This window comes from Anabrus simplex, chromosome 1 (genome assembly GCF_040414725.1).
Source record: "Anabrus simplex isolate iqAnaSimp1 chromosome 1, ASM4041472v1, whole genome shotgun sequence".
Classification (NCBI taxonomy): Eukaryota; Metazoa; Arthropoda; class Insecta; order Orthoptera; family Tettigoniidae; genus Anabrus; species Anabrus simplex.
In genome coordinates, this window is record NC_090265.1 from 526,874,147 (window position 1) to 526,888,579 (window position 14,433).

The window sequence follows — 14,433 nt, forward strand, 5'->3', positions numbered from 1 at the left end:
GTATTTGCATGTAATTTACGCCAGTCGTCTAGTCGTAACCAAGATAATTGTTTATAGTAGGGAGAAACTCGAGCGTCATACCGTAAATCCATAGCATATCTAAGACAAGCATTTTGAGTGCGTTGTAGTTTCAAGCTTAATTCTTTTGTTATATCCGTAAGAATTACACCACAGTAGTCAAAAATGGGAAATAATAATGACCGAACAAGTTGAATTTTTAGTGATCGAGGGAATACATTTCTGAAATGTTTTAAGGGGTGCAAGCCACAATAAACCTTTTTGCAGATATTCTTAACTTGCGCTGACCAGTTTAGAGTTTCCGTTATAATAACACCAAGGTTTGAAACGGATTCACAATAAGGTATAACAGTATTATTTAAAGTTACGGGAGGAATGCAATTTTGTTTTAAAATGTGAAGATTCCTTGATGTACCGATGATAATGGCTTGCGTTTTATGGGGGTTTAATTTAAGGTTGTTTTTAATTGCACAGCTATTAATTTGCTCAAGGTCAGCATTTACATTACATATTGCTTGTTGTATATTATTAGTTCTAGTGTGGTAATAAATTTGCAGATCATCAGCATAAAGATGGTACTTGCAGTGCTTAATTGATCTGGTGATATCATTTATATATAAAGTGAATAGGAGAGGGCCTAGGACTGACCCATGTGGAACACCAATATTTTTTGTTCGCCACGTTGATTTATTATTATTTGCAACCACACACTGCCGGCGGTTTGTGAGGTAAGAATAGAAAAATTACAGCACTTTCTGGCTAAAGTTTAAGGATTGTAATTTGGAAAGAAGCAACCCAGGATCGACAGTATCAACTGCGCTACTGAAATCTAAAAGAGTAAGTATTGTCACTTGTTTGCTGTCCATTGCATATCTAATGTCATCTGTCACTTTCAGCAGAGCTGTCATGGTACTATGTTTTTTCTTAAAGCCTGATTGATAAGAGTCGAGTAAAGCATATTTATGTAAGTAAGTAAGTAAGTAAGGATCTGCTCATGTACCAGGCTTTCCAGCACTTTGGACAGGGGTGGTAGGATAGAAACTGGTCGGTAATCTGAAGGAATACTGGGTCCATCCTTTTTTGGGATTGGGATGACGAGGGCATCCTTCCACGCCGTAGGGAAAATTCCTTGGGTTAAACAGTAGTTAATAATGTGCGTTACGATCGGCAGAATGGCGCCAATGATATATTTGTAGAAAGATAGAGGTATGCCATCGTGTCCAGCAGCATTTGATCTGAGAGAATACGTAACTCGGTTTACGTCATTTATACCAACCTCTTTAAACACAAATGTATTTTGAATTGGCATAAAATGATTATTATTATTATTATGATTATTATTATTATTACTGTTATAAAAATTATTATTATTACTTGTACAGTTATGAAAATTATTATTATTATTATTATTATTATTATTATTATTATTATTATTTGCTTTTACAGTGGATTCGGCCGACGTGAAGTGTAAATTTAAGTCATCAAGGGATACATTCGGCGCCCGCTTTAATAACTTTCGACCTATACCCATCGTTCGTAATTGTTTCCATATTTCTGTCGAGTTCTTGCATTTCGATACTTGACATATGTGTTTATATTTACTGTTTCTGATTAACTGCTTAACCCTGTTGTGGAGAACACGGTAATTTTCAAAGTCATTAGCATTACCCGTTTGTTTAAACCTTCTGTACCATGAGTCACGCTTTGCCATTTCTGATTTAATCTCACTAGTCAACCACGGAGAAGGTGGTCGAGTCACCCGGATCTCTTTCTTGGGAGCAAATCTGTCATACAGTTCTAACACCAGATCAGATAGTTTATTTATTTTTACGTCAATATCATCCATGTGTAAAATATCGTTCCACGGCAGATAATATGCTTCGTGTCGTATTCTTTCCTTGTCCAGATTTTTTATATCCCTGCGTGTTATATATTTAGTTTCATATTCTGGCATCTTTAATGAATAGCAGACATATATTAGATCATGGGTAGAAATACCTGGCACTGCAAGCTGTCCGTGATTTAAAACTTTCTGAGTATTGTTAGTTATGATCAAGTCAATCAAAGTATGAGTCGTCCGGTTTACTGTATGTAGATGGTTAGTAGCATTTAGAGGTAGGATGTTCAGGTCTAAGCTAAAGAACATATTTTGTAAATGTAATGAGTCGTTTGTCGCAGTCAGCAGATTTGTATTAAAATCTCCAAGTATAATTATATTTTCGTACAGTGGAATTAACTTGGCTAAGCAAATTTCAAGGTCCGATATATGTCTTATGTCTGGGGGTTTATAAACTACTCCGATCAGTACTGTTTGATTGTTAGCCAAAACTTCTATAAACATAAACTCAGGTCGATTGGGAATTGTCTGGTCTGAAGTAGCCACTATTTTACTTTTGAGATCATAACGGCAGTATATAGCACACCCTCCCCCTATACGTTTTCTTCGGTCTAGACGATGTAAAGTCATGTTATTTAATTCAACCAAGCCTGAGTTTAGTGAGGGTTGTAACCAAGTCTCAGTTACACATATGCAGTGCAAGGTATTACTATCATGAAAGAGGGATTGTACAGGGTGTTTACAAATGAATATCGGAGTTTTAACGCCTTATAATAATGAATACGTTAAACTTACAGTTATACATTATATGTCAAATGAAAGAGCAACTCAAACAGTTTTGTTTGTTGGCACCAGTGCGCATGTACGTGCAATGGTTTCGCCGCAATTCGCTAGACAATGGTAGTAGTACGTCGTTATGCCAGTGAGGTGGCGCACCATCTTGATGGAAAATTAAGTTCTCTGGCTCATTTTCTTCCAACTGAGGGAAGAGCCATTGCTCTAGTGTATCGAGGTAAGAAGTACCAGTTACAGTACGTTCACCATAAATGAAAGGCCCATAAACCTTTCGCCGGGATACGGCACAAAAAACATTCACTTTAGGGGAATCTCGTTGCATTTGTACCAACTCGTGAGATTTTCTGAGCCCCAGATGCGCACATTATGAGTGTTTACATGTCCACTAAGGTGAAAGACCGATTCATCACTGAAAACAACACGATTCATAAACTCATAATCATGTAACAACATGTCGTTTGCGAAGTTGGCACGTAATCTGTGGTCTGCCGGCTTTAGAGCCTGTAATAACTGTTAACGGTAAGGACGTAGCTGTAAGCGTTTTCTTACAACTTTCCAAACGGTCGACGCAGGAAGTTGTAATTCACGACTAGCCTTCCGGACTGATTTCTTTGGGCTGCGAGTGAATGACTCTCTCACTCGCTCAACAGTCTCTTCACTTAATCTTGGTCGTCCCTTGCTCTTCCCTTTACAAAGGCAACCGGTGTCTTCAAACTTATGATACCATCTGCGAATGTTATTATCACTTGGAGGATCACAACCGAACTTAATGCGGAACGCACGTTGCACAGTAACTACAGATTCTGTCTTTGCAAACTGCAAAACACAAAAAGTTTTCTGTTCACTAGTCGCCATCTTTGCTACTACCGCTGTCTAGCGGATTGCGGCGAAACCATTGCACGTACATGCGCACTGGTGCCAACAAACAAAACTGTTTGAGTTGCTCTTTCATTTGACATATAATGTATAACTGTAAGTTTAACGTATTCAATATTATAAGGCGTTAAAACTCCGATATTCATTTGTAAACACCCTGTATTTCGTCAATGTGAGCCATTAACGAATGCGCGTTAATATGACAACACTGTCGGGCTCGCCGATATCTTGAAAGACTTTCCCTTAGAATGTTTCCCACTGACGATGTTGAAGGGTAGGGTGAGCGGGGCGACTGGGGAGGGGGTGGGAGCGGGTCACTGACATCAAGGTCACTACAATCGGTAGAAATAGCACTTGTATTGTGACTAGCCATTATCTAGAAAAGACTTCTGCTTACTCACCTTGTTTTCACCACAAGTACTTCCAGGGGCACAATCACATTCACTCACACCCATACATGCACATTTACTTAAAACTACAACATTATCCATTAATGCCATCTCAGTAATGAGTCCGTATCAATGCTCACTCGTGTTTTACATTAAACTAACAAGTTGTACCATTGTAGCAATTAACACCTTTCGTCCCTTGTCACATAGCACAACAATGCGACCGTCCTGGCTCCAGACACGATTTAAGCCAAAGTGATCTCGTGCATGATTTAAAATGTTTTTCCTGGTACCCATGAGCGATTCCGTAAGGAGAAGGTGCGTGCCTTTTAGCAGACATTTAGCTCTCCAAATGCGGTCACGATCCTGGTACCGCAGGAACTTAATAATCAGTGGGCGTTTACCCGTGGCAACCACATCAGCCGTTGTTCGCTTCAGAACACCTAGGCGACATATTAAGCTCGATATCCAGTTTTTCTTTAATAGTTTATAATACTTTAGCGTACACGTTTTCACCTGGTGCTTCCGGGACGCCATGCAAAATTAGACAGTTTCGGCGGCTGTATTGTTCCGCTTCGTCCATCCGTTCTCTTTGCTCGTCCAGCTTTTCCTCCATTTTTAAAATATTGTTTTTTATGTATTTCAGTTCACCAGACACTTTCTCTTGAAACGCACAGAACTCCTCCTCCAGCCGCTGCAGTTTCTCCTCCCGGTTGGCGCTGCTGGTCGCCTCGAGTTGGGCGCGAAAATGCTGCATCGCATCTTCAATTGCCGATACCTTTTGAACTACACCCCATAGCGTCATGATTTTTGTCAGTATTGGACGGTGATTATTAAAACTATGGAGATTAGGTCGCGAATGGCACTTAGTTGCTGTTTATCTTGCAGATTTACGAGTTAGCCTTGACACACACTTTACACTATGACTGAGCTCTCCGCCATCTTATCCTGCACTGATTATTCATTGAAAAAGTATTGAACTGAGTAAAATATTTCTCAGTAAACTATAATTCAGCCCAGTTACTTTTTTCTTGTACTTTTCCCATTAATGGTCATTTCTACCATAGAAAACTTCCTTACTTATAGCAATTGAAAGTTTATATTTAATCTACAATGTACTCTTGTGAAGTCATTGACAGGTATGAGATATCTTTATTAGTGTATTAACTGCAGCATGAATTTATGAACTGCCAGGTTGAGTGGCTCAAACGGTTGAGGCGCTGGACTTCTGACCCCAACTTGGCAGATTCGATCCTGGCTCAGTCCGGCGGTATTTGAAAGTGCTCAAATATGTCAGTCTCGTGTCAGTAGATTTACCGGCATGTAAAAGAACTCCTGCAGGACTTAATTCCAGCACCTCGGCATCTCCGAAACCCGTAAAAGTATTTAGTGGGAAGTAAAGCAAATAACATTATTAGAGGAGAATCGGGTAATATGGAATACCATTTACTTTTGGCAGTATAACTTCTTACCAAAATCAGTTATGAAATATAAATAAATATGGTTTGAAAATTCAAATAATTAGCCAAGATTCTCTATATTTTTAAATTGTAAATTGTTAATGTCTTCACGTCAAAATTATTTCTTTCAAAAAGTCTCACTTGGTGGGTAATACGGAATAGTTGGCTAATATGGAATAGTAGGGTAAATAATATGTAAATTAAAATACAGCTTCAATAAATTCTTTCAGTTATATTTAAGGAACGTTCTTACAGGTAGACGTACAGAAATTTTAAAAAATCGAAAAAATAAAATTGGTAATTAACTTAAATGATAATCTGTATACACTAATTATTCAGAGTTTTCTTTTTACAGTCACTTGTTCATTCAGTGACAAACGTCACAGATGCAGAAACTGAGATCTATAGGTAGTTAAATGTTATAATATACCAGGATTAATGCAATTAATTTTAATTAATTTTAAACCTCATTTTACTTTGAAACTAAAACAGTATTCCATATACCGCGACACACCATGTTTGAATTAAAGGATTCGTCATGCCATTAACTTTGCACAAGGAAGTTACACTGGTGTAGCAATATAAGCAACTCTTGTACAATATGTAACATTGGATTTCCCAGGACTAAACTCAGTGTTGGTAATTAATACAAGCTTTAAAAGAATTACCTGCAAAAAATTTTCAAGTATGAAAAACAAATATTCTTGCTCCACGCACTAACCTCACTCACGAGCATGTCGAAACTGAATACAAAGCATCATGAGAACATTTACCGTAATTCGACGAGTTTCCACCTGAGAGGAGTACCTTACAGGCAAGATATTGTGGTATTCCATATTGCCCGACTATTCCATATTACCCGATTCTCCTCTATTATTTATGAATTAAGAATAATTACAGTAGAAGATTTTTTCATCCAGCAATATTGCTCTTCAGAAAGTTCTATTACCCATACAACTGATCAAGTACTTCATTCTGATTCTCTATCCCACCAACCACCAGTGAGAGTTTGAAAATCCTGCACAATTCAATGAGTGTTCATCAGATGGTGCAGTGTAAATGAGTTAATGTGGCAAAAACTGTTATAAATTAATGAACAAATGTGGCATTGGATCATCTGCTACTAGACATACAGTGCTAAGCAGAATGACAAAGTGCTGAAATTCTGTTCAACCACAGAATCAAACAAGTCCATCACTGAATATCATCTTCTATGGAAACCAAGCTGGAGCAACTTGACATTTTGTAATATTAGTTTACTATTAAACAGTGAGAGGGAGTACCTACCTCGGGACCCATGATTATACAGAATGTTAAAAAAATGTATGAAAAAATGGAACCAATAGAAGAGTGTGCTGTTTTCAGATAACTGGTTAGCCAGTTTCAAGACTCGCCATGATATACGAAAATTCAATGTCAGTGGAAAAAAGAAATCACCGGACCATGAAATGACAATCTGTTGGCTTCTAGTACTGTGTATATCATCGTTTGCTAATATCCCAATGGTCATATACGATATATTACAAAAGTGATGATAACTTGGCATTCTAATATCTGCAAAATTGCTATAATCAGCAATCCTTCAGTCCCAAATGTGCCAGAAAAAACAGTCTTTGCTGTATATGAAAGTAAGCAGAACTAAAATGATTTTTTAATGCTGTTTATTATTACAAGATTCCTACACACATCAAAGAAAGGAGGACAGGAACCGGTACAAAGAATAAAAAAAAGCCAGGCCAGAGTCAGATAGGAAGCAGCACAAAGGACAGACAAAGATAAACATAGCCTACATATCCAAAAAGTGAAGACAAACTCCATGACTTCATACAGTGACACGCCATAAATAGGTTCAATCCTCATGATCCCAGTTATTTTAATTCTCTTTCATTTCAGCCTCCAATGAGTTACTTTCTACTTCCCAGCTTTCTTGAGAAAATAAGTTTCCACACTAATTAAGGAAATCATTCTTAAGAGACTTTGTCTTGATGCAGATCATCATCATCATCATCAATGTCCCACTCCAGTCGCCCAGGTGTGGTTAACAAGCCTACTTCACTCCTTTCTGTCCTTCCACTTCTGCTCCATTACTTCCGCCATATCCAATCCAGCTTCAAATCTGATCCATCCACCTTCTTCTCGGTCTTCCAACTTGTCTCTTTCCCTTAACTTCTCTTTCCAATTCCATTCCTGCTACCCGTTCTTTTCCCATTTTTTTTACATGTCCGAACCATCTCAGTCTTGCTTTCTTTATGTTCTGTACTAACGGTTCTATATTTAGCTCTTCTCTGATTTTAATATTTTGAATTCTATCTCTTCTTGTTTTTTTTTATCGATGTTCTTAAAAATATCATTTCTAATGCTTGGATCTTACTATCTTGTCTCTTATTAGTTACCAACCTTTCTAGTCCGTATGTTACAATTGGTATGAAATACTGTTTATATAATGTTAATTTCGTTCTCTTGGGTACTTTGTTATCCCATAAAAGCTCTCTGACTTGATGATAAAATGTTGTACCTTTACTTAGTCTGTTATTAATTTCAGGATTGATTTCATTACTTCCATTAATAATGCTACCCAGATATGTAAACTGTTCCACATTCTCTAACCGTTCTCCATCTATGTTCACTTGGCTTCTCTTTTTCTCTTTTCCACAGTGCATGACTACAGTTTTCTTTTCACTAATTAACATTCCAAACTCCTTCAGATTTTCATTCCAAATGTCCAGTCTTCTTTGTACTTCTTTTTTCCCTTTCCCCAAATCACCACATCATTTGCAAATACCAAAGCATTCACTTCATCACTACTGATACTCTGTTTTACACGTTTTATAATTTCATCCATCAATATAATAAACAATAATGGTGACAGCACACTTCCTTGCTTGAGACCTTTTTTTGTATAAAATGTTTCAGTCACCAATCCCCACTTGACACTGCTTTTACTCTCATGATACAACATTTTTATCTTGTTAATTAATTATTTTGGAACATTCGTTTTTAGTAGGCATGCCCATACATGTTTTCTCTTAACTGTATCATAAGCTTTTTCCAAATCCAAAAATACGAACATGAATTCCTTGTTTCTTTCCAGATGTTTTTCCATTATTGTTCACACTGTAAATATCAAGTCTATTGTTGATCTATTCGGTCTAAAGCCATATTTTTCTTCCTCTAACTGTGTTCCTGTTATATCCCTCAATTTTTGTCTGTGATTTTCTATATTATTTTTAGCCCATGTGATAATAGAGTTATACCTCTCTCTATAATTTTCACATTTCTTCCTGTTTTTTCTTTTTTTTTTTTTTTTTTTTTTTTGCTAGTGGCTTTACGTCGCACCGACACACATAGGTCTATGGCGGCGATGGGACAGGAAAGGGTTAGGAGTTGGAAGGAAGCGACCGTGGCCTTAATTAAGGGGAAACCACGGAAAACCATCTTCACAGCTGCCGACAGTGGGATTCGAACCCACTATCTCCCGGGTGCAAGCTCACAGCCGCGCACCTCTAATCGCTCGGCCAACTTGCCTGGTCTTTCCGTTTTTTTTTTTTTTTTTTTTTGTTGTTTTTTTTTGAACAGAGGTACAATGCTTCCTTGTTGCCAATCTTCAGGTATCCTTTCATCCTTCCATAAGGCATTGATGGCTCTGTAGAGCCACTGTAGTCCAATGCTTCCTGCTGCCTTAATCATATCAGCATTGAATTTGTCTTTTCCACTTGCTTTACCTTTGGTCATTGCTTTCACTGCCCTTTCAAGTACCAACCATGTTATCGGGTTCTCTTTCTTTTCTCCATCTATTATTTCCATTTTCTTATCTCCTCCTTCCTCTGAGCAGTCATCCTCACAATAAAGTTTTTCAAAATATTTTGAAAACCCTTTTTGTCATGTACTATGGATCCATCTTTCCTCTCTAATGCCTTGATTTTTTCTTGATTTATTCTTTACGATTTTATTACTCTGTATAATAGTTTCTGATTTCCTTGACTATCTTGCTCAATTTTATTGGTAAACTCTCCCAAACATTTCTCCTTTTCTTCCTTGATACTCCTCTTTACTTGTAGTTCCAATCTTTTGTATTCTACATGTAACCTTTCTATCTTATTCTCATCCCTCTGATACATTTTTTTACTTTTCCTTATCAATTTCTCTCTTCACCTTGTTCCTTTCTTTTATTTCTGTTTTTATTTTGTCTGTCCACCACCGTGTCTCCTTTCCTTTAACCTTTGCTTTGGTTTTCCCCCATACCTCAATTGCTGCTTCCACAAATGTCTGTCTTAAATTGTCCCACTCTTCTTCTCCACTTCGTATTTCAGTGTTAGGCAACTTCCTCTTTATACAATCTTGGAATGCCATTCTTTTATCCTTCTCCTCCAATTCCCAAATCCTGATCTTTGGTTTCTTCTTCAACACAATTTTAGGGAATTTTATTTCTTTTAATTCCACAATCAGTAATCTATGATCACCTTCCACACTTTCACTAGGGATTATCTTCGTATTCAAGACGTATCTTCCCCATTCTCGGTCTGTTATCATAAAATCGATGAGTGTTCCATACTGTCCATCCCAACTATATCGGCTGATCTTATGGCTATTCCTCTTCATAAACCATGTGTTCTTTATTATCAGGTTATTTCTGATACAAAAGTCCAACAGTTTCATTTCTATCGCCATACCCATGTGAGCCCAGAACATTCTCATATCCCATTCCATCAGTTCCCACATGAGCATTCAGATCTCCCATTATCATGATCCCATCTCCAACAATATGTGTTTCGAGTTCATTGAGGAACTCTTCTTTTTCTTCCAAGCTACATCCTGTCTGTGGAACATACACCTGTATTATCGTCAGTAGTTCCTTGTTTACATGTATGTGCATTAATAATAAATCTTTCATTTACATACTCAACTTCAGCTACTGGTTCGACATTCTGATTCTATAATATATATATAAAATAACTTGTCCTGACTGACTGATTCATCATCGCCGAGCCAAAACTACTGGACATAAAGGGGGGATATATTCATATTACAATGCAGGTGCTCACTAAAGGAGGATTTTTGGATATTCCGTAGCTAAGGGGGTGAAAAGGGTTAAAATGAGTGTATCTATATCTTGAAAACTGAACAGTTTAAAGACATGAAAAATGGTATTTGGAATCTCCCTTAAAAATAAAAAAAGTTTTTGTTTTTGGAAAATCCCCTTAAGGGAGTGAAAAAAAGTAACAAAAAGGGGTTGAATACCTTTTATGAAGATGTTACAGACATGAAAATTGGTATTTGGAATCTCCTTTAAAAATAAAGAAACGCATATCTTTTTCTTTTTCAGAAATCCACTAAAGGTGGGGTGAACGGATGTGAGAAAAGGGAGGGGGATTATAAAAATGAGTACGGGTATATCAATATCTTGAAAAATGAACAGTTTACAGACGTAAAAACTGGTATTTGGAATCTCCTTTAAGAATAAAGAAACACATATTTTTTTGTTTTCGGAAAATACCCTTTAAGGGGGTGGGGTGAAAAAAAGGGGTTGAATACCTTTTATGACGATACTTACATTTCAAAAACTGAAGATGTTACAGACATGAAAATTGGTATTTGGAATCTCCTTTAAAAATAAAGAAACACGTTATCGTTTTTCGAAAATTCACTTAAGGGGGAGGGAGGGTGAACGGGTGTGAGAAAAGGAGGTGAATCATAAAAATGGGTATATCTATAGTATATCTAAAAAATGTAACTTTTTTTTTTGCTACTTGCTTTACGTAGCACAGAAGCAGATAGGTCTTATGGTGACAATGGGGCAGGAAAAGCCTAGGAATGGGAAGGAAGCAGCCGTGGCCTTAAATAAGGTACAGCCCCAGCATTTGCCTGGTGTGAAAATAGGAAAACACAGAAAAACATGTTCAGGGCTGCTGACAGTGGGGTTCGAACCCACCATCTCCCGGATGCGAACTCACAGCTGCGCGCTCCTAACCGCACAGCCTAACATGTTTCAGACATGAAAATTGGTATTTAGAATCTCCTGTAAAAGTAAAGGAACGTGCACAATTTGTTTTCGCAAAATACACTTAAGGGGAAGAGGAAAGGGGGTGAACTTTCAAAATCAGCATATCTACAGTATATCTCAAAAACTTAACATGTTACAGTCGTGAAAATTGGGATTTGAAATCCCCTTTTATTATTATTATTATTATTATTATTATTATTAACTTTACTGGCCACATTGGACCACCTGAGTCTTCCATATACACTTTTCTTTGAAGGTTGTACTGTTTGATTCTTATCTGCCCAGTACTTCTTCACTCGTTCTGATCACAGTGTTCTTAATTCGTCTGAAATCTCTACAGGCCTTCTGTGCATCATTTCATTTGAAAATTTGTGATTCTTAAGAAGGGTGAAAATTGGTATTTGGAAACTTCTTTAAAAATAAAGATATATCCATTCTTTTGTTTTTGGAAAATCCATTTAAGGGGGGTGAAAGAATTGAAAAATTGGTTCATTATTTAATGAGGATACTTATATCTAAAAAGCTAAAGATGTTACAGATGTGAAAACTGGTATTTGGAATCTCCTTTACATATAAAGAAACACGCCTTTTTGGGGGAAGGTCAACTTGGGGGTGGGTGTGAAAAAAGGAGTTTAATTCTTTTTATGAGGATACATATATCTAAAAAACTGAAAATGTTACAGTTATGATAATTGGTATTTGGAAGCTCCTTTATAAATAAAGAAACACGTATTCTGGGGGGAATCAACTTAACGGCGGGTGGGGGTGAAAAAGGAGTTGAATTCTTTTTATGAGGATACTTATATCTCAAAAGATGAAGATGTTACAGACATAAACATTTGTATTTGGAATCCTCTTTCAGAGTAAAGAAACACGTATTCTTTTGTTTTTGTAAACCCACTTAGGAAGGTGAATGAATTGAAAAATTAGTTGAATTCTTTGTATGAGGATACTTATATCTAAAAAAACCAAAGATGTTATAGAGACGTGAAAATTAGTATTTGGAATCCCCTTTAAAAATAAAGGAACAGGTATTTTTTGTTTTCAGAAAATCAACTTAGGTGGAATAAAGAAGGGGTTGAATTCTGTTTATGAGGATACTTATATCTCAGAAACTGAAGATGTTACAGACGTGAAAGTTGGTATTTTGAATCTCCTTTAAAATAAAGAAACGCATATTTATTTTTTTCGGAAAGTCCACTCATGAGGGGAGAGGTGTGTAAAGAAGTGAAGAAGTTGAATTCTTTTTATGAGGATACTTACATATCAAAAACTGAAAATGTTACAGATGTGAAAACTGGTATTTGGAATCTCCTTTAAAAATAAAGGAATTTTTATTGAGGGGGGGGGGGGGGAATCCACTTGAGGGGGTGAAAAAAATTGAAAAAGCAGGTGAATGTTTAAAATGAGTACCAGTATATGAACAGTATATGTAAAAAACTTAACATCTTACAGACATGAAACTTGGTATTTGGAAAGTCCTTCAAAAATACAGGAACATGTTTTATTTTTGTTTCTCAGAAGAGGCACTTAACGGGAGTGTAAAGAAGTGAAAAAAGAGTTGAATTTCTTAGTGAGAGTACTTATATCTCAAAACTGAAGATGTTACAGACGTAATCGGTATTTTGAATCTCCTTTAAAATAAACATGTATTTTTTTTATTTTTGGAAAAATCCACTTAGGTGGGGGTGGGGGACGGACTGAAAACTGGGTTGAATTCTTTTTATGGGGATACTTATATCTCAAAAACTAAAGATGTTACAGACGTGGAAATAGGTAATTGGAATCTCTTTTAAAAATAAAGAAACTTAGATAATTTGTTTTCGGAAAATCCACCAAAGCGGAACTGAAAAGGGAGGTGAATTTTTCAAAATCAGTATATCTACAGTATATCTCAAAAACTTAACATGTTACAGATGTGAAAACCGGTAGTTTTAATCTCTCTTAAAAATAAGGTTGCTAGTTACTTTACGTCGCACCAACACAGATAGGTCTTACTGCGACAATGGGACAGGAAAGGCCTAGGAATGGGAAGGAAGCGGCCGTGGCCTTAATTAAGGTACAGCCCCAGCATTTTCCTAGTGTGAAAATGGGAAACCACAGAAAACCATTTTCAGGGCTGCCGACAGTGAGGTTCGAACCCACTATCTCCCGGATGCGAGCTCACAGCTGCACGCTCCTAACCACACGGCCAACTCGCCCGGTTTAAAAATAAGGAAACATGCAAAAAAAAATTTGTTTTCGGAAAAACCAACTTGAGGTGGGGGGTTTAAAAGGACTGAAAAGGGGGATGAATTCTTTTTATTAGAATACTGATATCTCAAAAACCGAAGATGTTACAGGCGTGAAAAATTGGTATTTGTAGTTTCCTTTAAAAATAAAGAAATATGTAATTTTTTTTTGTTTTCAGAAAATCCACTTTTGGGGGTTGAAAGAACTGAAATAGTTGAATTCTTTGTATGAGGATACTTAAATCTCAAAAACTAAAAATGTTAGAAATGTGAAAATTGGTATGAGGAATATCTTTTAAAAAAGAAAAAATATATTCTTTTGTTTCTGGATAATCCACTTAAGAGGGGGTGAAAGAATTGAAAAATTAGTTTAATTATTTGTATGAGCATACCTGTATAAAAAAACTAAGCATGTTGCAGACAAGAAACTTGGTATTTGGAAAGTCCTTTAAAACATGTTTTTCATCAGAAAAGGCACTTAACAGGAGTGAAAAGAAGTGGAAATTAGTTGAATTAATTTTTATGGGGATACTTATATCCAAAACCTGAAGATATTACAGGTGTGACGATTGGTATTTGGAATCTCCTTTAAAAATAAAAAAACATTATTTTTTGTTTTTGGAAAATCCACTTAGGTGGAGGTGGGTGAAGAATTGATAAAGGGGTTGAATTCTTTTTATTCGTTCTACTTATATCTCAAAAACTAAAGATGTTACAGACATGGAAATAGGTATTTGGAATCTCCTTTAAAAACAAGAAACATTTTTTTAAATTTACATTTTTCGACTTGAGAGAAGACTGTTTCTCACATGTACAATTCTATGTT

At 36.4% G+C, this 14,433-nt stretch overlaps 1 protein-coding gene across 1 annotated transcript in view; it reads right to left on the minus strand.

The window, feature by feature from the left end:
* Positions 1 to 14,433, minus strand: part of Pop5 (POP5 ribonuclease P/MRP subunit) — a 76,517-nt gene that overhangs the window by 20,556 nt on the left and 41,528 nt on the right. The window lies entirely within an intron of this gene.